We start from the raw sequence: 25,926 nt of genomic DNA on the forward strand, positions 1-25,926 counted from the left end.
AATTGCTGCATGAACACTTGATTCAGAGTTAAGAAAACAGCTTAACATGGAGAAGAGATATGCAAAATTAAAGGTTATTTGTATCATCACTAGCAAAGTCACTTAGATGCTTAAAACATTGTTGAAATTGATCTGAATCTCAAAACTTTTTAATGTACATTCTAAATGTGTCCAGAACGTTGTAAGATTAAAGAAGCATTACTAACTTTGTTATTATAGGATATGGGGAAAAAAAAAAAAAAAGTGAATAAAGGTACTGTTGATAGAAGGAAGAAGGAAGGGCAGGAAGTAGTTAATTATTTGTTAATTATTTCCTTTAATTATTTCCTTCAACAGCATCACTTTCAAACTGAAGGGAGCTGAGCATTTGGGGCTGATGAAGATACAAGGAAGAATCGGTGGAACTAAAGCTACTGACACTGAAACAATGTGATTATGATCTGGACAGATAAAATTAAATGCCTTGAGAAATAAAGCTGATTTTCTTCTTTATCCTCTGGGGTAAAAAACAAAACAAACAAACAAACAAACAAACAAACAAAACAACTGTATAGATTTGTGAGGTTTTTGATGAAAACATTAAAGGAAGTGCTGAGGATGGAGAAGAGATCATTTGAGTTTCACCACCCAAAAGAGCATAAAATAGAAGGAGGTTTTAGTTTTGAAAGCCAATCTGACAAGTGGTCTACAAAAACTGTATTTTTGTAAAATAAATAAATAAATAAATAGCTTTTTTCCCCCCAGGGAAGTCATTATTCAAAAAACGTTTCATGTTCAACACCATCTAATTAAACAAAGACTTAAGTCTCTGCTCATATATTGAGGTAGAATAGGTTTTCAATTTAAGTTTGAGCCTTTCTAACTTCAGTGGGCGAATATCCAGTCATATCCCATTCCCAGCTTCAGGGTGTCCCCTGCTTATCTTGTCACAGTTCTAAGTGCAGTTCATATTAAAATTCAGTCTGGTCTCCTGAAGAGAGTATATCAATGGAGTCTCTCATTGCATGTGAGATAACGCTACCTAAGTGCATGCCAGGTTATTCAGCTGTCACTCCCTAATACTTTCTGAACTGTTGATCATAGAAATTCAATGGAAAAGTTGCAAAATGGAAGTTGTAGTGATCAATTTTGTATAAAACTGGTAGTCAGATAGACATGAAACGATATTCATTAAGTCCCGGTAAGAAAAGAGGCTTCAGTGAAGAGCTACATATTATCAAGCATCAGAGGCTACATCTTTCATGGGAGGTAGCACTGCTCAATAGAAGCAGAGAACTGGAGCTAGGCACCATCCACACTATGCATGCAGTGTATAGGGATGTGGCAGGGCTTTCATTTGTAAACTGAATGCCTATTAGAACTTGAAGCATATTAGCTGTAGTCCTGGAGCATGTTTTGGTTTTGTTTCATCCAGAAGGAATAGACTTCTGAGACCCTACAGGGCATACATATATACACCCAGGGACCTCAATCACAGAAACAAACCTTACGGAAGTGCTACTAGTTCCACTGTTTGCTGTAGTGCAGTATTCAATGGTATGGGGAAACACCAGACTCTAAGTGATTCTCTCCTAGCATTTCTCATAAGGATGAACAGAAATTCATTGACTGTGAAAGCAGTAAGGTCCCAGTGGGAAGTCACCAGAGAGGTAACTGGTTCCTTCTGCATACAATTCAATTATCAGCTAAGGATAATAAGAATGAAACAAGATAGTGCAAGGCACTACCTGGAGATAGAAACACTACCCTAAGCCATGCTTTTTCCTCCAGATGAAGTGGCACATGACAAGAGCAGAAAATGAAAATGAACATATTATTCCCAAAACAGGACTATTGGGAAGATGAATTAATAAAGAAAGGGACTAGATATTCAGATACATACTTAAAATTGTAGAAAATTATTCCAAAGCTCCAAATATTTAGAAGATTGATGTCAATATAAAGCATCACCAGATTTTTCAGAAGAAGAATATGACAGTTAATGAACTGTACTGGTGACAGTAAAATTAGGAGCTTTCTTAAATTTATCTTATTCATTTGACATAAAGGAATGACTGACCCACAAGCTGATGTCCTTCAAAACAGGCTTTAGCCTCACTCTTACACAGAGACAAAAAAAAAAAAAAAAAAAAAAAAAGTGATTCACTTGCACTTTTCTAGCCCTGAGGTACTGATTTAGTACCAAATATGTTCTAAGACATAATGTGCACACTTTTAGAAAGGTTAATGTTAATGGTAGTAGCCACTTAATTGTCCTAGCTTCCCTGCTGTGTCCACCGTCTCTCCAACAGAAGACATGAGAAGTAACTATGCCCTGCAGTCAAATGGTCAGGCGAGATATAAAACAATTTCCAGCAAATAGCCACTTATACTGAGGAGAAAATGAGAGAAAAGCTAGGGAGACAGACTGACAGCTCAAAGGCTCATCAGAGAATGAACTTTAGCATATGGCAAGAAGGAAGCCGTGAGGTAAAACAGTAAGGATTGCTATCAGTTCTGGGGCTGCTTTAACACATTTTGTTTTTGTTACTTCCTACAGTAAACAGAAGCTGGTGTTTTTTCTTGGCAGATTTCTCCTTCATTGGTAATTCAATGTAAGTGACATTATAAAGCCATAATAATGAAACAAAGCCAGTGTGCATTAACGGTTTAAACTTCAAAAAGATTATTAATAAGTTAAGTAATCCTTGAATTAATGAACTAGAGTCTGCATACACTTTTTGTTATTGCTTGTCCTGTTCCTTAATGCTGAATTGTTAGACTAGAAAGATTTGTTTTCCAAGTGCAAACCACACTGAATGAATTTATCATCCTCCATCCTTCCCAGTGCAGTTGAATTTAATGGCCACCTCCATATTCTGCTTAAGATTTGATAGTAAAAAGATACACAAAAGCTGAAAATACCATATAAGTATATACTTCATAATAAAAATGCATTAATTATAATACAGTTGTAATTAGAATTGAGTAAGATTAAAGAAAGGAAGACCAGAAATATTATTAAATGACTGGTAATAGGTTTTTCAGTGTGACAGAGAACAATTCAAGCCAAATTTCAGAAAATATATAGTTTATGTAACAAGGGTCTTAAAAATATGCCATGACAAGACAGTGGGGTAGTTGTAATACTTCATCCATTACCTTAAAGTTGTGTCAGATAGTGGTCATTAAAGATTAAAAAAAAAAAAAAAAAAAAAAAAAAGTAGTTATATTCTAGTTACAGAGGAATTACACTGCAGGTAGCATATGCTTATTAAAACATTATATTGCAAAACGTCAGGAACACTAACACCCACTATTTGGTTTGCAGGTCTGACTTTTGCTATTTATCTTCCAGATATAATACATATTTTCCAATTTGCTGTGCAATATAAAAGAAGGAAGGGTCATCTTTTTTACTTGTATCTAAAGAGAGAGAAACAGTAGTAATGCAAAGGCATATCAAAACATTATTTTCATGTTGTTGACCTGATGACAGTGAACGTTTTCTCCCTAGACTTCACAGAGATTCAGAGGGAAGTATTCACTGCAACTGCTCAGGAAGTTAAAGCCCTTACTGCAGCAGCTGCCACCTTTTCAGCCTAGCAATGAAACCAGCACTGAAGCTGCAGGTTTGATACTTTCAGGCTACTGAACGGACAGAGTAAATTGACTCGATATGGCTTATTAGCAGCAGTGAAGCAGCACAGTAAGCATTCATTCTATTCAACACAATAATAAGTCTTTTTACATTTATTTGGTGGAGATATTATTTAAATCTCTTACAGTGGCTTTTCCACAGTGACTACAAAATGCTTTTGTGGGAAATTCTGACTGCTTGAACAAGGATAAAATAGTGGCAGAGTATACAAAGAATATAAGCATCAGGTCATAAAGATTGTAATAGTTATTCATTTGGGGTTCAGACAGGGGCAAGTAATCTGACATGCTACAATTTTTACTGTGGCTTTTCTTCTGTGTCACAAGCAGTATGCAGAAAAATAAGCAGGATATTGGCAATATATCTCAGTATTCAGTAGAATAGCTCGTTCCTTCTGTTTCCATTAAAATTTGACTTTGGTGAGGTTACATTGATTTATGCTACCTGACAATAAAGTCCTTTAGATTTTAACAATCATTATAGATGTAAATCTGAAAGCCAGATATTGTCAGCACTGGTTGACTGGACTTGGATTGCTGGCATGAATTTCTTAACACATAATCGATTTTTGGTGAATTCTTTTTGTATGTATTTATTAAATTTAGGTAGACTCAGATGTTTTTCTTAGGGCTTGTTTAATGCTGCTGCACTAACTGCACCTCAGTAAACTAACATGGAAAAAAGACAAAGTAAGCACTGGCTGCATTGTATCACTGCATGATGGAAGCATTCTTTGTCTGTCCCTCTACGGACTGGAGATGTTTAGGAAACTGCTGTTTCATGCTTTCATATACCTTACTGTGGTCCATGCATAATAAGATAAATTATTTAGGGTTTCTTAAAAGTTTTAGGCTTTCTTATATTTCCAATAGGAAATGTGACATTCCCCAAATGAATTATTTTCTGTTTTCAGAATATTAAATCCCTAAACCTCCTCACTCCTACAGAAATAGATTTCTTTCTTCTCCATTTGAATTAGGATATAAAGCCACTTTTTAATATATGTGTGAGTGTAGTAGGTATCTGTGTGCATGTATATATATATTTATTCAAACAGAAAACATCTGACTACAGCTAATACAAAAATTATGATAAATAAGATACCAAAACAGTGGTAAGTAAACAGAAAGAAAATTCATGGTGCATTACAAATCTAGATCCTTATGCATAAATTCACAAAACCCCATAGAGTCATATAACAACTTCAGTTGGAAGGGACCCATCATAAGGTCATCTGGTCCTGCTCTTCCACCCAGAGCTTGGAAGTTAGACAGAATGCCAAAGATAGATAGATTGCTCCAAGTCACACCCTCATAACAACATGTGTTGAAATTATAAAATTAATAAAGTGAACCAAAAAAATCGCTTACTCCATCCCCTTATGCTGAGGCAGCATTAAATCTACCTAACCACTTCTCATGCATGCTTCTTTAACTTGCTTTTAAAGAATGCCCATATAAAGATTTCTACCACTTGTTCAGCTCACAACACTTCACTTTCTATACAATTACAGTGGGAAAAAAATCTGTTCCTCAAAATTAACATTTTAGAGATTCATTAGTGTCTTCTTGTCCATCTCCCATAGCACTCAAAGAATGAATTCAAACATAAGAAAATTGTGCTGTCATTTTTAAATAGATCTTAAGAGTCATACCATTTTCAGTAAGAATCCAAAACCTATCTCCTTCAAGCAATTTACAACTGAAGCCAAATACATTTAAACGATGCTAACTGGAAAATCCAGTTTCAGAAACACCAGATAAAATGCTATTTTGTGAAAGCAGGAATTGATTTTGCAGACTTCTGCGTAAGTCATCCACATTTTCTTTACAACCTGTAATACTCAACAGAGCTGACAGCTGCAAACAAGAATTGCAAACAGAACAGTCAAAAGACTAACAGAAGGGTTAAAAATGACATGTTCTCCTGTGATTCTTCTTTAATTTTTATAATAATTCATAAAACACTGAGATTACTTGAAAGAATATTCAGCTTGCTTTTTAAAGCATGAAAAGAAAAGGGTGGAAGTGAAGTCTAGCAAATGTTTTCCAGACCCAAAACTAATGTTTTAGATTCTAAACCAGCATAGGGGAGCCATTAAAAAACAGGCTGTAAATTATTCAAAAATAAATTCAAATTTATTTTAAAATAAGACTTGAAAAAAGTCTTAAAATCTACAAGAAAAAACAATATATGAAAATAGGAAACAAAAAAGTAGCAATAGCAAAGTGATTTTATTGTCTAACATTATGTTTAGCACCCTAAAGAAAAAATTTGTGTGACTGATTATTCAAACTGTAAGTAGAAACGCAAATGCATCTGATACAACAGGTTTATCCTTAGTTGCCTGCAAACACCTGGTTTGTGTATGCAGAAAACAAGTGTTCACAGCCTTCTAAGTTCGCTGAATCATAAGTTATATGAATCATAGAATATGGATTTTTCTGTTCTATTAAAAAATGTTATCCCGGTTTAGCATAAAAAGTTATCTCTGAAAAAGTGAAATTTATTTCTCCTTTCACCTACCCAGAGTAGTATTTGCAACCAGACCATTTTTTAATATATCAACAAATTCTAACTTTTAAATAAATAAATAAATAAACAAACAAACAAACATCATTCATCTAGAATATATTCTTGGTTGTTATACAAAGTGCTTCAAAACCTGTTTTAGAACTTTGCCAAAGTATATTCTTGTTGATACCTAAAACTTACCTTAATATTTCAACAAACCTTTTCTTTGTTATTTACCACTAGAATCTACAGGCCCTGGTCACATCTCTGCAATTTTGTCTCCACAAAAAACAGCCCCTATGTGCTACAATTCTCAAACTTCTTCACAGTCATAAGGCTGAGAAGAAGACCACTAAGAAGCTTTCTACCTCCGTGGGGTATGAAATAGGAGTAGAGTCATTCTTCTCCATCTTTGGCATCCTCTTCCCTGCCACAATCATAAAATCCAGCTGCATAGAATACTTTTCCCATCTCAGGACAGTGACAACATACTTCACATTAAGAAAATATTCAGTATAAGGCTGAGCTAGCTAGCCCCCAAACTGTGTGATATTCCCCAGCTTTTATAGAGTATGAACACTCACACTTCCCGCAATTTTTCATTTGAAGTGAACTAGGTGTGACATGCTAAGATATAAGGTTACTCATTTCGTTAACAAATTACAAGTAAAGTAACAAATTACAAGTAAAGATGCTATGTGTCCCTCACTGCCGTGATCTAATGTGAGCTAGCAGAAAAGTGCATTTGCTTCTTCCCACTACCTTCAACCCCTGAAGAGGACCTATGACTTTTATTTCCTTGGCTTTCAAAGCCAAGAATATTTCAAAGCCTGGAATATTAATAAACTGGAGTTTGTAGCATACCATCTCCCCAACCATACAATCATACACAGTTTACAGATCCTCAAGTCAGCCTTACATTACTGATTAATCATGCTTTCATTTTTTAATCTCTGTAACTTCTCAGTGTTTCCAAGCTCTTTGGTTTGATTTTTAAAGGCTGTATTCCTTCCAGAGTTTTTTCAATGTTTTCAACTCTGTTGCTTGCTCACTGAAGCTTTGTGCTGTGCTGTTACTCCCTCACCTGCTCCTTCAGTTCATTGCAGGTTGCTCATTTTTTGCCATCCCCTCACTTAACTGGGGTCTACCAGTTAGAAAGTCTAATGCATTCCCGTTGTTGTGACCATAAACTACAATCCAAACTGCTTCCAAATCACATTGAGACACCGGGGCGGGGGGGTGGGAGGGTGTGGGGGGGTGTTTATAGGGAGATACAAGTTATTAATGAAGCCTTCAGAACAATCAGAAGCAGGTTGAGCAGATGCCTGCTCCTTATGTAAAGATTTACTTGTAAATCTGCTTGAAAATGTTTTGCTTTGCTTCTTTAGGTAGCTTTTAAAAAACTTCATAAAGTATTTTTAAATGTTGCCAGATCTTTAAGCAAAATTGAAACATCAATAGATATATTTTTAAAAATAAAAAGCCTAAAAAATAGCAAAGAACATTTCAAAGACTTTTTTCACCAGTTTTTGTCTACAAATTTCATGGAAGTTAAAATCCTTTCCAAAAAGGTCTACTCATAAGAAACCAGGTGCTTACATCTTTATATATATATATATTTGTAATTATCATTATGTATTACCATATTACATTTATTCATAAAATCACTGCATAATCTGGGGAATGAAAGCTGCTTAGCCCTTTGAAGAATTTCAAGTAATAATATATTTAATGAAAAAGCAAAGTATCAGCAGTCTGACTTTCAGTGCAAGCACATACCAGACATATGCACTCCTCCAAGGCAGATTTGGGGTAGAATATTACAGCAGTTCTTTTCCAGTTATATTAATACATAAAAGTGAGTGAGGTAATATTTATTTTGAATATCACGCTCTAAAAACAAATGTTCTGTGGTTTTCTTTAAATGTCAATTTACCAATAGCATGGTAATACCTCACCAGTGAAAGGAGGACTTGAAGTCAGTGCAGACTGCATCTCTTTTAAAAAGCTGTACTTTTGTTCCTTAATCCTGTATCCAGGGAATACTGCAAGTTCTAGTAATCAGCCTGCTATTTCACTTAGACTTTGTTGTTATAAATGTATTAAATTTTTCATAAAGCAATCTGTATTTGCAATTAATCAAGTGAGTTGTCTTTTTGAGATAGTAGCCTAGCAACTTCCCAGAAGCCAGGGGAAGTCCCAGTTGGTGCTACAGACCGATACAATGATTATCTTAAGCCCGATCTAACTTGTGTGTTTCAAAGCATTCTTCTGATTAAAAGTGAGAAGAGAAAAAGTTTCGTGGAAGCTGGAAAAATTCCTACATCTTGGTGAGTATTCTTCATGTCCATGTGAGCTAAAGATTTTTTTCATGGGGAAATTAGTGGTTTCATTTGTCTATAAATTAATACAGATTTGCTTCTCGTTCACAAACAGGCCCAAACATGAAAAAGCAGCAGTTGATTTTCTTCTCATTTTGCTTCAACTCCAAACTAACCACTCATTCAAGTGGAGCTAGTAGGCTGGAAATATGAAAATGTATTTTCTAAGTAAGCCAAAGTGAGTGTGAACCCACCAAAGTGGATTATATTTAATTAATCTCAAGGTTTCCAGATTCCCAACTCCTTGCAAGAGTAAAAACTTGATAATTTAGGATCTGACTAAGTCTTTCACAGCTTCATGCCAGGGGCTCTGAAAATGCCAGAGTTTCCAGGGCTCCAAGATGCATCAACCAGAGCTGCAGGCTTTATAAGTCTTGGCTGAAAACTGCCCTGGGAGCATCTTTGTATCAAAACATGTAGGTTTTCACTGAACTTCCCTGTTTCTTGGTCAGAAAACAGACATTTTCAGGCAACATTTTGTTCTCAGTGAATCCACTTCACCAGCGCTCCTAAAACCACAGCATTTTTCAAGCCACTGACTGAAAGACAGATATGAAGTTGTTCAGGGAAGCAGTTTCTGAAGGGACTTCTATCCAAATTCACTAGCAGTAGGCTAGAAGAGCAGCTGTCCCCCAGAAGTAAAAACCCTGTTGTGGAAGTGCAATCCTGACTGTCACCAGCAGGCCACAACAGGTCTGTAACAACCAGCATTGAGGGGAGGCCAATTAAATCATTAAACGGGACCAAATGAAAACCCAGGGAGGAACAGAGCTATATCAAGGTCTCAATTTTGCATGCATATTGCACACAGATACATTAAATTCTTCATTAAAGGTAATCTTTTCAGTATGCTTTTCCTGAGCATTTGACAATGGTCAAAATTCTCAAGCTATGAAGGCCTAATTTTAAACTTGCTATTTAGCTTCAGTGTAAAGGGACTAACCTGAAGACGAGTTTGTCTCTTGTGTAAAGTCATTTTTGTTGCTTCCCTGAATATTCAGCCAAGCAGCAGCTGAAACTCCTTTTCTGAAATCTCCTTGTATTCATTACCAGAGAAGCAGAACAATTCTGATTCAAATTGCTGAAAGGATTTCATTTAAATTAATATACATTGCTTCAGGGCTTTCTGTTTGGGATCATGGACAAAGATTGTTGTAAGCGATAGGAACTCTAACGGAGACAGAGCTACTGAATGTTGAGAGGCCTAGACAACTGGTTCATATAATCACCATAATTTACATGGTTTATTTGAAGCTGAAGATGTTTTTCTTCTTTCAGTACAACTTGACTTGAAGTGTTCTCCTTCTACACATTCCTTTAAACTTACTCTGTTAAGGAGTTTATAATCAGTGACCAAGCACCTTCATTATTCTTTGAAGTGATGAAGTTAAAATTATTCCCCCAAAAAATCTTTTTTTTTTTTTTTTTTTTAATATTTTCAAAAGACTGGCTAAAAAAATCAAATTCTATAAATTCTTGTTTGACCATCTGTGAATTAATATTGTTACTTCAACTTGCTACTTAACTTGCTTTCTCCATCTTCCAGATCTCTTTCCAAGCTGTTACGCTGCTAAAGACTTTTGGACTGTTCATTGACTTAAAACAAAGATTTTTATGTCATTTTTAAACCATTTCTTCAAAAAAGCTATATAAGGCTTAATGTTCTCTGCACAGTAATCAAAGACAGTTTTCTCAAACTGCAAGTAGTCAATGAATGATTCCGATCCAAAAGCATGAGGATTTTTAAGGGCTAGAAATCAATATGATGCAGTTGAAAGAGGTAGGAGGAAAAAGAACCGAGTTAAATGAAAGAGAGAGAGGGTTGACAGAGGATGTTTGCCTACCTGCTGTCTTCACCTTTGCAATTCCCGACTCTGACCTAAAGAGTTATGCATTTAGAAGGCTTCCAGTCTTGTACTCATATATATGGGAAGTGAGCAGATACCTGAACAAAGATGAGCCAACATGACAGAAGAATCAGGCTAGACATGACATATTTGGCCTTTTATAAGGAATAAGGTATTTATTCTACAGAATTAAACTATTCTGTACACGCAAAGAATACCATGATTTCCTGATTATATTGTCCAAAAGTATGAGTATTGGGGGGTTATATAAAGTTATAATACTTCCTAAAAATCACCACAGTGTGTCACTCCTAATCATACCTAATAGTATCCTAGTATGTTAGTAGCTTAAATTAAATATCCTTCATGGGGGTGAGCAGAGAAGTATTTTGTTTCATCAGTTTTCACCTGTCATCTAGCTGCACTATATGACCAGCTTTGTTTTACAAAGCTAAACACTAGTTTTAAGAGAACAGAGAATATCATGTTTGTGCTATGAACAGTACAGAACCCCTCACCATTGAATTATCAGGGACGTAAGACAGCTTGCAAGCTAGGAGGTATTGCAGCAACTTCTGCATGGTCACTCTGTCTAATGACAGCCTTCTTCTGGAGCTCAAGGACCTGTTTCCTAATCAAGTATCATCTGTTATAACATGTGACACAAATTTACCAGCCTTTTCAACAGAAGGCATTAAGCCATCAGTTCCCAGATGTCCAGCAGCCCAGGCTGTTTGAGTCTGGAAATCTCAAACCAGTAAATACAATGAGCCTGTTTCCAAGTACGTCCAACCAATTATATTGTGAATCTGTGCTACACAGCTGACACATCATATTTACTGAACATAAGGAGGTCAAAAGACAATATGCCTAAACCATCACTGCTCTGTATCACAAGGAGGTAACTCCCTTTATTGAAGCCTCCATAGGGATGTGATCTGAGCAATGCTTCCAAGGAAAAATGGAGTTGTTATGGGAGCCCGATCTTCAACTCCTGGACATCTAATTTCAGAGAGAACTGAATAGTAAAGTGCATTCCAGAATAGCCACAGTAATTTCAATATGTTTGACAATGATCTGTAGGTACCCACCAGTAGTTCCAGCCAAGGAACTACTAGCTTGGAAATGGAGTTACTCTTATGGTCTAAAAAGATTGCTTTTCAGATTGGGTTTAAAATGTTGATAGGTCAACATGGCATGCTTTCTTCCCATATTCTGCAGATAATTAGAAGACTTTCATCTGATTGAAGCTGACATTTCACCATTCTGTAAGAACACTAAGTTCCATAGATGTACTTCTAAAAAGGAGATTTACATTGTGAGGGCAATGGTAACAGCAAAACAAGTCCCCTGGGTTCTCGGGAGGGGAAAACTTCTAACCTCATGCATGGCTGGACTACCAAAGAATTCTTGAAGACTACAGAAGCTGGATCTTTTGTTTCTTTTTATATTTTTTTTTCTTTTTTTCAGAGCTATACTAAATATTAATCATTATTATGTATATATATATATAAAAAAAACATATACTTATGTTCTTGAAGCCATAGGCTCAAGTGATAAGGGTTATTTAACTGAGTTGGTACTTGTATTGATCGCTCATTGCTAAGAAAGGAACTTGCAGGTTAATCAGATCTGCAAGTGCCTTTCTCATTATTTACACTGCTGAAGAGGATTAAATATTAGGGGGGAAAGACCATGGTTTGCTTTTCCAGACAAATAAAAATCAATTTGTTGTCGTTAGTAAATGTGTTAAATGTAGCAAGGTAACAAATCCTGCAGCCCTCTTGAGGATGATTTTTCAAGACAGAGTAGCCTCTGAACGGCAGTAAAGACATGGCTATGAACAGAGAACTATGTAGGAGGTATTGCTCACTCCCTCTTCTGGTTAATTCTTCTGTTAACCTCATTTCCAAATCTGATTTTTCATGTAATGTGTGATATTAATCTCCACAGGGGATGGACAATTACACACAGCTGTTTCTTCTTTTAATCTTGTTTCCAATTCAAAGCCTGGACATTTCTTATGCAAATTGTTTGTGTTCATGACATTCAGGTTCTTCAACAGATCTGGAGAAAGCTAATGAGACTGAATGTAAATCCTGATGAATTTCTATGATGCTAAACACCTTCATCACATATCATTTTGCAGTTTTACTAGCAAATTCTATAACCTTGTGTGTTTGCATCCCTCTGACTATTTGCAACACAGATTGTTGTATTGTTGTCAGCCAAAGTTTCTTGGCAAACTCTTTTGCCAAGTTCCAGCAGCTATGGTACCAAGTACCACGTTTGAAAGCAATATTCCCTGGCTTTGTACCAGGCTGTAAAGCACATAGATTCATGGATTAGGGAGAGTTGAAGCTGATGTGAGGCAAAGTTGCATGCAAAATGGTATTTCATGTTTCTTTTTAGATCTGTTTTCTCTAAAACTGTCTACTACCTATGCTTGAAACATTTTATTTATTTGTTTGTTTGTTTGTTTGTTTGTTTTTCCCTCTGACAGTCTCTTTCTCTTCCTAGACTGACATATCATGGATATACAGGATTTCTATGAGCATAGGTTCTTCCTCCTCACATGGTGGGAGCTAGTTCTGCACTAAGGGGTACAGAACATTTCTGTGCTTGTGTAACAGCAGAACAGGTTCTTATCTCATTCCATTGCCTCACAGACAATGCAAGTCAGAGAGCACACCTTATCAGCGTTATGTTTGTTTACTTCTGTGTGTCCATATACTGTATAAATCTCTGAGTCCATTTGGCTGAGATTAGAATGGAAGAATCGACAAAGTGACACAAGTGAAATGCAGTTTGCAGTTTGATTGTGTGTGGAGTAGGTTTCATTTTTAAGTATCTGAATAAACCAGATTGCAAGGAGAAAACAAGATGCTTGTTCTGCACTTTGTGAGCTCCATTTATTTCCTGAATTGGAAGCAGGAAGAGAATTCACCTTATTTTTAATTGGTAATAATTGAGCAAAGGTTGTTGTGGGACTACAGCACTTGAGGAGGCTGGACATTTCTATGTTGTAGCGAACAGCCTCATGCCATAGTGTCAGAAGTTAAGGTATTCAGTACCTTACAGGACAAAGACCATAATCCATCTACTTCCAGAAATGCTCAGTGCAAGCATATTTATTTTTAAAATAAAAATCATACACATTAATGTATTTAAGCCTTCTCTTTCTCCTGCATTTTACATTTTAGAATTATCTAGGTCAGTACATATACCCTTCCAGTAAAAACAGTAATTTCTGTGATTTACCTGAACTCTCCTACCCTTCTTCCAGAGCTCTTCTTAACCTTCAACACAACCAATTTGTTCATATTCCAAGTTTTTTGACATAGAAATGTCTTCTAAAAACTCAAGACTATGTGGATATAGATTTTCTTCTGTGGCATTAGGCCCGTGATGTCAGGATGCACTACCTGCAGCTCGTGGCTTTGCCTGCCTTTCCTGGACTGAGGCTCATGGTGGTTTCCATTCTCACATCCGCCCTGCTCACCTCACTTGTGTGCAATTAGGATTGTGCCCTTGCCAGTCAGGTCTCTTGCCTGCCTTGGTGTCAGTCTTGGATCCCAACTCCCTTGGGCAGCAGCTAGCCCTTGCTGATCCTGGATGGATACCTTTAAGGACAGAAGGTCTTAAACTATCAGTTTTGAGTACCTTAAAACCAGAGGTGCTTGGATGGATGAATAGTTTGTGGTTAAGTTTGTATTAGGCATAATCTGCACATCTACAATTTATGAATGATAAATCATTAAAAAAAATATTAGTTAGCAATCTATCAATTATACACAATATCACAGGATCACCATGCTGATGAGTCCCCAGTTTTGACAGCAAATTCTCACTAAGAGCTGCTTTTAACACATTTATTTCCTTTTTAAAATACAAGTGTTAAACAACACATCAGCTGTGGATATTTTGCTGATTTTCTGTTTTCTCTGAGAATACATTGCACCCATCCAGAAAAAAATAAAAAATAATTTAATTTTATGAATTCAATTTAAAGGTTTCACAATATGTCACTGTTTTTGCATTGTAATCTTTTTTTTTTTTTTTTTTTTTTAACAGGATGTTAGTACTGCAAGTACTGCAGTGTCTCCTGCACTCCTCCTTTAATGCTTTGCCTTTATTCTGTGCAAGACATCAGTACTATCTGATGTCCTCAAACAAAAGGGTTTACTACTGCCATCTTTTAATAGCTTCTCACTAAAATAGTTCCCACCACTTCCTTCTTCTTGCAAGTACTGTAGTTCTACCTGGAGCTCACACAGGTCACAGCAAGGGCAGGAGATACCGTATTAGGTGCTCATGAGTACCTCTGAATAAGCTGATTTTCAAACTTCTCTTAGTTATTAAGGGTGACATCTCTGTTCCTTTTCCTGCTCCTTGGCTCTGCTTCTTTAAACCAACATGCAGTAACCATAATGCCCCACACCTGCTCCAAGCAATGGTAGAGGAGCCAGCAGTAAAGCCACCTGGTACTGAACATCCTTGCAAAGTCACCAGTGACAGTGTGCTGGTGCTACAATGAAGGCTAACTTTATATGGGGCTGCATTAATTAGTAAGAACATTATCAGCAGTTTGAAGGAAGTGATTATTGCCTTCTATTTGGCCCTCAGCAGATCATGTCTTCTATCCAGTTTGGAGTCTTGTCAGTAGCAATGCAATGTCAACAACTGAGAGAGAGTCAATGAACACTCATTAAGGTGGTGGGATGGCTGAAGCACACAGACATATAGGGCCAAAGGAGGGGGGAAGGAGGTTGTTTCACCTCATGAGAAGGCAAGGGAAAGTAAACAAATGCTACTGTGCAGAATAAGCAGCTCAGGGATACTCTCATCCTGCAGTATTCTTAGATACAGAAGAAATAATAATCATGAAGTCTCTGTGGTCATTTTAATTCATTAACGAGTGGTGGAGATTTAGCTTTGGTTTCAAGGATTGCTGCTGCAGTTTACTGTCAGGCACAAATGCATTTTCTCATGCTTTAACTGTGCTTCCAAGAAAAAGCATTAAGGAGCAAATTTCTTACTTTGAATAGTTAGTGGCAGAACCGTGTAGAAAATGCCAGCAACTAGCTTTGAGAAAGGACGAGACTGTGCACACAGTATGTACACAGCACAGTACAATAAAGCACAGTGCAACATCCCGTTTCTGTCTCAGAAATGGGAAACACATTAGCCTAGTCAGAATAGCTAAATGACACAGCACAATCCTGAGCCTACCCAGATATACTACTACATGTCCTCAAGTTAAAATAAAAATTATTAATTCCTCTTTCTTAGGCAGTCTGTCAGTACAAGAAGTTGGTAGCGTAAAGCTCTTTTTGTTTCTCAGAGAGCTTCTTCATTCCTAGATGACTCCTTTCTTGATTCAGTGAGCACATTGTTCATCATTGAATATTCTGTTAATGTGTATTTCTACAGATATATGTCCCAGAAATTTTACAACAGAAATATTCTAGGATGATGTGCACCTATGGATATTAGTAGAATATGGTATTATGAAAGGCTGAGTTCAGTACCTTATTTAAACAAATACTGTTGTTCTTTTGGATATTTTGTGTATTTTATATGCATTCATTTGTGCGTAGTTATTATTATGTTGATATAAGGCTATAGTAATTCAACTGACATTTCTATTTGTGAACTATTTGGAATTTTTCATCCTCAAAATTATGGAAAGAATTTGATTTCTTGTCTTGACTCACCTGAAGTTAATGATCTTCATAACAGCAGGTAAGGCATATTACATGCTCGTAGTGTGTTAAGGGCATTCTGTTTTTCCTAAGCATCACCACACAAGATATCTCCAGACAAAATCTGTAGGTACAGACTAAAACCTAGCAGCAAAGAAGCCGAATAGAATGCAACAGCCAAGGCTTTTCCCCATGCTTGGCAGCCTGTTGGGTTTTGTCTTAAATATTCTACATTGCAGTGACAAATTTTCTTACTCCCCAGATGTTTCATGACACCTGCTACAGTGACTCACTCAGTATTCTCCAGCAATTTTCAAAGCAGAGAAGGTTAGCAAAAGTATCCTGCCCATTTTTGTACCATAAAATTCTCTCACCTGAAAATAAACATATTTCTACTAGCCAATTGTGTAATTTCTGAAATGTTAAGAGAATATACAGATATTCTAATAATCCTACTGTTCTGTTTATCATCAGAGGAAAAAGGAGATAAAAAACCACTTGACTTTGTAGAAATACAGCACTAAAAAGTTCTGTGAATCATATTCAGCATAAAAGGGTGGGAGCAGACCAGGTTCTGTCCTGTACATGGATCAGCCATTGTACGTGGAACAACCATTAAATGGCTGTTGTAAACAACAATATTTCTTACATCTCTAAATAAATTCCACTATTTCTGGATAGTGCTTCTTTTCATTTGGTTTGTTTATTTTTAATTCACAGCACATTTCTGTTCTGCCTCTGGTTCAAGGATACGATCACTGCAGGTATGCTGTAGCACTCTAACTGTTGGTTATCCAAGCTGATTTATGGAGCAGCTTTCCTTTTCCCTTCCCACTGCTTGTAATGTAATAAAAAAAAGGAAATATAAAATGGAGTCATAAAATAATTGATTCACTGACATGTACTAGCAAATGAACTCAAAGTTCAAAAAGGCAGAGGAGCAGAACAGAAGACTGTCACATCTAACAGTGACAAATGCCATTTAACTGTTATGAAATGAAGTTGATACTGAGTGTTACTTGCACTGCAGATGAGGAATATGACAATGCCAACGGGTTGTCTTCTTCTGAATCCGTTAATACATTTCATGCCTCTTGACTTACACGTTGTTTTGAGCTAATGGGGGAAAGCTGATACTAAAGTTCTTATTTCATGTTGTTGGTGGATTTTTTTTTTAAATTGCTCATCTTTTCTTAAGAGATTCAGCACTCCAGATGGCTCTGTCATACTTTCAGTGCTTGCATAGTAGGAAGTAAATGGCTGTAGAATTTGCATGCCACAGAGGGCACTGGATAGCTTTCATACGTAGTCGACAAGATTATATTTTATGGCACTGTCTGAGATTTTGTGCAAATAATGGCATTTAAACCAGATGATGAATAATTAATCAATGCTCAGCAGGAATGAATCAGGCCACTGGCTGGTGGGATCAGCAATAAGCTCCAGTGGGCCCCTCACCATCTGAGACAAATGCTCACCTTCGTTCCAAACCTGAATTATTTCAGAAATCTACTATACACAACAGATGCTGCATTATCCTTTTTTCTAACAATCTCCTTCATTAATGCAACATGTTATGTAAAAATGTGGAATAGCCTGTCCATCAGCGAAGTCACACTTCACTGGTCTTGCTTGCCTCTGTAGCAGTCATGTTTTACCCACAAAACACAACTCCACATTACACAGAGGGTGCAAAATTCACAGTTGGGGCTGCCTCTATCATGATACCAAACTTGCCGATAGAACTACATGGTTACGTTAAAAGTAAAACTAAAAAGCTAGAAATTACCTAGAGACAGCTAGAAATGAGATTTCTTTGTCATACAAGCAAATGTGATCACAATGATCATAGCTGATGGTGCACAATCACTAAATACCTCCTTAAAAAATACAGAATGCAAAACTACTGCTTCCATAAAATGAAACTGCATATCATAGGAAGGGACAAATTGCCCTTTCTTGGTACTTCTTTACACTTAGTGTTTCTATTAATGTCTATTAATGTATATATTAAAGCTACAAATCAAACCATAACATGGTGGTCCTCAATATCATCACCTTGCATAAAATGATACCATGGTTTGCTTCTCATTCTGGATTATACTCAAATTAGAGCTGTCTGTTCCAACTGTTAAGTATATCATATGTCTAACAGATTTAAACTGATCTTGCAAGCTGTTCTGTATGGACATAATATCCATATGTATTGAATAAGCTGTGGGATCGTGACTCTTTCTAGGTTAGAAATCATCTGCAAAATGTTTAATATATTCTTCCAATGAAATCATCATTTATTTTTACTACAAACTTGTTCTTTCAGATACAGTGGTTCCTGGATCTGTCTAAATAACTCTTAATGTATTGGTCAGCACCCACTTCTTACTTTTCTTGATTGATATTATGCAGAAGGGTAATGAATCCCAACGCAATGGGATTATGGGATTTTTTAATTTTAATTTTTTGAATGAATGACTGTAACTTAGTTGCAATTTATGATTTTTTTTCAAGAATAATAAAGTTTGAGAAAAAAAAAAAACACATTATTAATGAGATTTTCTAAATGCTTCAAGCAATAAAAGACATCATCCTGAGAATGTGTAAAGAAAAAAAGTTTTTTCTATTTTTTAAGCACAGTATTCATGAGCTAGGGGGATTTCCTTGTAGTTTTCCTTGTAGTTGACCAATGATTGTAAGGGGTATAATTCAATTTAAGAGTAAGATCTGTATTCTGCTTTCATCCTCTATAACCTTCACTGCCATGTTATTTGCACTTAGAGTTTGGCATATACCAGGGTTTTATGTCTCAGAAATTAAACCTTTTTAATAATAATAATAATAATAATAATAATAATAATAATAAAAGAAAAGAAAAGTATTTAGGAAATTTAAACACATTTAGAGAATTACTACAAATTTCTGTATTAAATCATGAGGGAATTGGAATGATATTTTATTTCTTTTGCACTCTTCATGTGGTAAAACTTCACTTCTGAAAAGTTGTCCTTCAATGCTTTATTTAACATCTCTGAATTCTAATCTAGTCCCATTTCTATTGGAAACTGGGCAGAGTTTCTCCTCTGACACTAAGCATTAGGTACTGTGATGTATCTGTATCAGTTGTAGATGTATCAGTTTCCAGCCAAGATCCAGAATAATTTCCACTGGTGTGTTTTCATTAATGTCAGTAGAAGTGTGGACATACATATTTTGGGACATGTATACTTTGACATACATGTGCATGGACATACTTTGAAATACTTTGATATATTTTGCCATCACACTATTTATTATTTCTAGTTCATAATTTTTTGAACTCTTATTAAGAGCCTTCTCCATGATGTCTTATGATTTCAATACAAAACCTTTAGACCAATTTTAAAACTTTGCTTGGTCCTTATGATGGAAAATGTCAATAGCCAGAGACAGGTGCTGGCATTTGGCCAGCCTGCTCCACAGACAGCCCAGATTAGATGTGGATCAATGTACAATAAATGTCTCCTTGTCTTAATATGTAGGCAGTGCCCTCCCTGTTCAAAAAAACAAAGTCTTATGTTAGCTTCTTGATCCCACTTGTTTCATTTTGGTCCTAATGAGAGAGTGAAATGCGTATGACACTACTTCAATTTCCATTTTTTCTCCTTCATATCTCAGATTTAAGCATATGACAAGGAATTGTGAAAGAGCATCACAAGGTTTCTTAAAACAGTATCCTTCAAAGGCTGGCCATCAGTTAATGTCTGGCAGTTCAATCAATAGGAGATTGCATCAAGAACCTATTTCCTGCAGGAGGTCAGTAGAAATGTCTGCACTGAATGGCTAACTAAAAACTTCGACTTATCTCATTATGTGCAGAAACACACTAACTATGATTTTATATCTTTGCTGGACTGGTGAAGTGATGATCAAAAGTCTAATTGTACAGGATCCAAACTGTCAGCATTGCCAGCAGCACCTCATCTCTCCCCAATAAATGCACAACTGTGTGTTTTTTTTCCCCCTTTCTGCCAAAGAAGAGACATCACAGTGGTTTTTAAAGATAGCATTTCATCTTCAGGTGATCACTGCCAGTTCATACACATATTGGTCTAGTCAGGATTTAGCTAATGTAACAAGGGCCTGATCCAGCTCTCCCTAAAAATCAATATGAGACTTTCACTGATCTCAGTGGAAGCTAGATCAAGCCTCAAATACACTGGAGGAGATATTTTCCAAAGCACAAAGGACACTGAGACATATAACTCCTAATTCCTATTCATTACCTTTAAAACCTCTTCTAATACTTCTTTCCCAGTGTGAGATAAAAATATAGATCAGGTAAATGTAAAAGACCTGTTACATCCCTGTACATACAAAATTGTTGGCTTGTTTTTCATCTTGACCCAAAGTGGCTATAAAACTACTTTGAAAACTTCTACAGTCCCATTTAAGCTAGCTGGAACTCAGACTCTCATTCAATGCCTTCTGTAGAAAAGAAAAATCAGAGATAAAGTAAAAAATATGTAAGATTTTAGTGTGTGTGGGGGGGGAAATCCTACAAAACCATTATAATTTTGTTGCATACCACCCTTCTATACCAGGCTCCCTTAAAATGTGCAATACTTTTATTTAACTATAAATTGAGTAGATTGAGATATTGAGACAGGAAAGTGGAGAAGAAATATTTCTAATTATTGTGCAAACACATTCCCCTTTTCTGATGGTTTCCACATTTCTAATTACTGTTTGGATTCATAGTAAGTGTACAAATGTATCTCTGCCCTCAATGGATTGTGAAACTGTAGCTTAATTATAAAGGGCAAGCTGCATTTTTATTTTTATATATATGTTTTGTTTTTGTTTTTTACTTAATAGCTAATGGTCTAGGCCTTTGGCTTAGAAGGTCATTTGTCTTCTGTACAGTAAAAGAAGTGTGGATAATCTCAATTTGTTTAATTATGTTTAGTGATTCATCTTGTCTCTGCCCAAATATTTGTTTTAAAGTATATATATCATTGTGCCATTAAGGACCTTTATTGTGAACAATTATTAATTTGCAGAAAGTAAGCTTCTACAGCTTTTTCTTCTTCAATTATATGTTTAAAGAAAAAATCCTCCTGATCACAAATAATTATTTTGTGGCCCAAAACTGCTCTTCCAGTGATTTTCTATGTTCATTTGAGAAATGTACTTGTTAAAACAAACAAACAAACAAACAAAAACAAAAACAAAACAAAACAAAACAAAAACCCACACACAAAAAAAAAAAATAAAAAAAAATTGGCTGTTGGTGTGCATTTTAATGACTCTTATAAATGTGGGAAGTTCTAGTGGATTTAGGTAGCCAGAAATTATTCAGTGGCATAGTACTAATGTAGCAATAGGATTGGCCATTGGATTCTACAGATGATACTGGAAAAACACATACAAAAATTAAGGCCTTCTCTAGTAGCATTTAAGTACTTGGTCTTTAGTATGATTCATCTCATCTAACTTTAGACATTTATCATATAGATGTCTTCATCTGAATCACTTTATAGTTTCTATTGATAGTAAATAGTGTAATTAATCCTCTTTTGGATATCTAAAATATGTCAAATGAACGGTGCTCTACAAGTACTGATTTCTCCCAACTAACCATAACCATAGTTTAACTGCTAACTCAAATATCTCCTTACAAATACTTAAAGATCAGGAAGAAGGCTCTTACCCTTGAGCCTCAGGAAGAAATTTTAAATTTCAAGATATTTTAGGCTCTTTCACATTCCCTTTTGGGGTTTAACCCTGGTAAACAGCTAAGATCCACACAGCTGCAGTCTCATTCCCCACTCCTTCCCCATCTAGATGGGGGGAACGGAACCATAAGGCCAAGAAGTTATCCCATTAAAAACATTAAAAACTCATGGGTTGAGAGAAAGGAAGAAAGGAAAGAAGGATAGAAGGAAAGAAAGAAAATATAAAAGCATAAGAAAAAAATAATAAAAATCAAGGCACGATGCAATTGTTTGCCACCAGTCAAGCAATATTCAAGCCAGTCCCCAAACAACAGTAGTCCCCCATCCTTGGGGCAAATATCCCAATTTTTATTGCTGAGAATGATGCCATATGGTATGGGACATGCCTTTGGCCAGTTTGGGTCAGCCGTCCTGGCTTTGTCCCCTCCCAGCTCCTTGTGCACCCCCAGCCTCCTCACTGGCAGAGCAGCATAAGAAAGTGAAATGTTCTGTGCAAACACTGCTCTGCAACTAAAACATCAGTGTGTTATGAAAACTATTTTCATTACAAATCCAAAACACAGCACCATATGATCTACTTTGAAGAAAATTAACTCTATCTTTTTCCAATGCAAAAGGGACATGCTGTAGACCACGTATTTTGTTCTTTTTTTATTATTATTTTTATTAATTTTTTTATTATTATTTTTCCATGTCTTTTATCAGTAACCTTCCTGCTTACAAAAAAGAAACACTTAGAAGTAATAGAGCTATTTATTTTCACTTTCTGTCTCTGATAATCTTTTCTCTCCTAATGTGTGAGGGATATATACTTAAATATTGGCCTCTTATGAGCATTTAAGAAAAGTATCTGAGACTCATTTTTAGAAATAAAATTATTTTAGAGGAAGATCTACTTTGGTACTTCATATATGTTAGTGAAACAAAAGACTCTTAGATTACATCTAAGTCAAAGAGTTCTATATTTATATTTACTTGATGAATACTTATTGCTATTCTTACCTTATAATATCTGGATATCTTATTGTGCTATCACAGTATGTGACAATGACTGTATCAAAAAGCTTGGAATACAAAGTAAAAAAAAAAATACAGTAGAGGCAATATATAAACAGGCAACAAAGGCATACCTGAACTTGGCCAAGACCTGGGAACTAAACACAAATCTCCTAGTATACTGTTTTAACTTTTGTTCTTAAAAAATAACAAAACACATATACAATATACCTGATTATCTAATGGATTTGAATACAGGCTTATAATTAGCAAAAGTAATAATGACCATTTGACAATTGTCCTTTTTTTTTTTTTTAATAATGGAATTCTCCTCCAAATTATGGTGACTAAATAATAAAACAAGGCCTTAAGTGGGTAGTCCTGATCATGACTCAGGGTATAGAGCTTCCTCAGGTCTAACAAACGTTTGTTAGGTAGCCATTCTGGCATCAGTTTCCCTTAGAAGCAGGGGCCCCTAAAATAAAGAACAAGATTATAGCAGAAAAATAGTATAAGAACATACATGAAATTATAAGAACAGGATAGTGCCTGAGGGTTGAAAGCAAAGATCCAAAAAGGTCAAGTACAGGTTCCTAAAGCAATGAAACACTGAGAAATGAATAGGACTGGTTTTAGCAGAGAACAAAGAGCAGGTATCTAACATGCAAAAAACATATGTGCTGAAAAAACAAAGGAGATAGGAGAAATGTAATAAAGAAAGCTAAAGTCCCTACAAGAATGGGAACAAAGGAAGAACCAAATGAAGAACTGCTGAACTACCGACACCTCTGGACTCTTCATGCAGAGGGTCAGACCTGGCAGAAGGTCAGACCTTCTGCCTGATGAATAAACACCACAGCTTATCTACACCAAGCATCCTCCACCCTTCACTGAAGAAGGAGGACTGTTTTTTTCAATGTGCTGTGCATCAAATTTGGCTACTGCAAGTCAGAGGCTTCCAACAATTCCTGCTTCAGATAAACTTAAATAGCAAATTGGTGGGGCAAAGCAAACCCTTCATGCCATGATGGGAAAAGAACAGAAAAGCTTTCACAGGACTAATGGAGTTTTCTTTTCCTACTATGAATTCTAAGAATTGTCATCTTCATACCTGCAAAATGCACCTGCATTCTGTTTTCCTTACCTTTCTATTAAATTGGGCAAAAGGTTTTCATACAGTGCCTCATTCATGGCCCTATAACCCAGTCCAGGAGTCTAGGTTATATGAGAGCACTCACAGAGAGAAAAGAACTAATGGCAATAGTGGCATACATTCATTCACTCAGGTTTTCTTTTTATTGGTATTAACATTATGCATTCAATAAAGTGACATCATTCCACTTCACTAAGGAAGCCATGACTATGTGAACTCTGTTATAGAGAGGAATAGCAATAATTCTGAGTAACACTTCTCAGGCAGTTATTTCATTCAGTATTTAAATTAAAGGAGAAGCTCTGTGATTATGGTGCAGATGTAACAAAATGCATTTCATTTCAGTCTCTATCACCCCTCAATTAACTGAGATCCAGCAGATAGGGAATAATTGCACTTATTACTTTGCTTCTCTGTTTTCCATTAATGCCACCATAATATCACTGGGATTTTTAAATAAATAAATAAATAAATGATAAGAAATCAAATATTATATTGAAACTAAACACAGATGCCATTTATTGTTTGGTGAGATATATTGTGGAGCACCAGAACTATCATATGCCATTGTGAGTTAATTTTGTACAATTCAGAAATGCCCTTAAAAACAATCCAAAATTCAGCAAGTGACAGTTTATATCCTCCATCTATAAATTATCAGTTACGAACTTTGCTCCATGAAAAGCATAACTGCCTGGGCTCTGTGCCATGTGGAAATAGAAGAGAATTTTCCTGCTGTCAAAGCAAACTCTGGAAATGAGAAAGGGTCATAACTGAGGAAATACGGATTTTGTACTGCATTATAACACATCAAACTATTCAGATATAATCTGCCTTTCTGGAGAGATGTCTTCCAGATAGCTAGCATAGAACTGCAGTTTCTGAAAATCATGTATTCCCATCATAATACCTGCTACTGAGTAGCAGATGTACCCATGTTGATACCTGAGTGGGAGTACTGCCCTTAGATTTGTGGATGTTCTTTTGTTGGAAAACACTATTTCAACAGGAGGCAATTGCTACTCCTGAGTTCAATATCATGGATTTACCACAGTGAAATTATCATTTTACTCAATGTCTCAGTACAGTAACAATTTCCCAATACAAATATCTTCCTACACATTCTGTAGACAACAGCTCTAAGCATATTTTTTCTTTTTCATACTAGATGTTTATACAATTATCAGCTTAAGCTTTAATTGGATTTAACTAATTGGTAAACACGATTTTTATTCATTAGTTTTATACATGTATCAGTTCTTCAATTGAGGTTTAATTTGAATTCAATATAAGCAACTGGATAGCAGAGATTTGTTTAAAAAAAAAAAAGTAAAAACTTGACAAATCACAGCAATTTCTTCAATTTGGTATTCTTAAAAATGTCTATTATTAAATCTGTTTATTTTTACATGCATGTATAATCATATTATATAAAATATAGAATATGTTTCTAAGAGAGCTTCCTATGGATTTTGTTATTTGATGTGATCAATATGAAAAGAAATGCAAAAGCCTTTTAGTTTAAAGTCTTACACATAGTCCATACAAGTCTGAGAAAAGAAATATAAAAATCTGAAGATGCAAGAAAATAATAATTTTATTACTTTGAACTAGTCCTGTAGTTCTATAAAAGATCATGGAAGAGGGTTTATATACTACAGAGACTTAAAAGAATAATTACAACTATGAATAAAGGATCATTCACAAAGCATCAGTCAATTTCCTACAACAGAGTTATTGTTATTAGAGGTAGGGGATATTGAACCATGAACTGTGGCCACAAATTTCCATAAAACCCACAGATAATGCAACACTTCTTTAGAATTATTTTAAAAGGATTGTCAGGTTTGTCTTCACTGTATTTATAATCAGTGGCAGTGGAAAATGAAAGGCACTGGGAAAACATTGGTGGCACACTCTCTTCTAAGATCTTCCTATTCATTTTACCAAGAATCTGGCTGCAATCAGAGATATTCTGA

Source organism: Netta rufina (assembly GCF_964035555.1).
Source record: "Netta rufina genome assembly, chromosome: 2".
NCBI classification, from domain to species: Eukaryota; Metazoa; Chordata; class Aves; order Anseriformes; family Anatidae; genus Netta; species Netta rufina.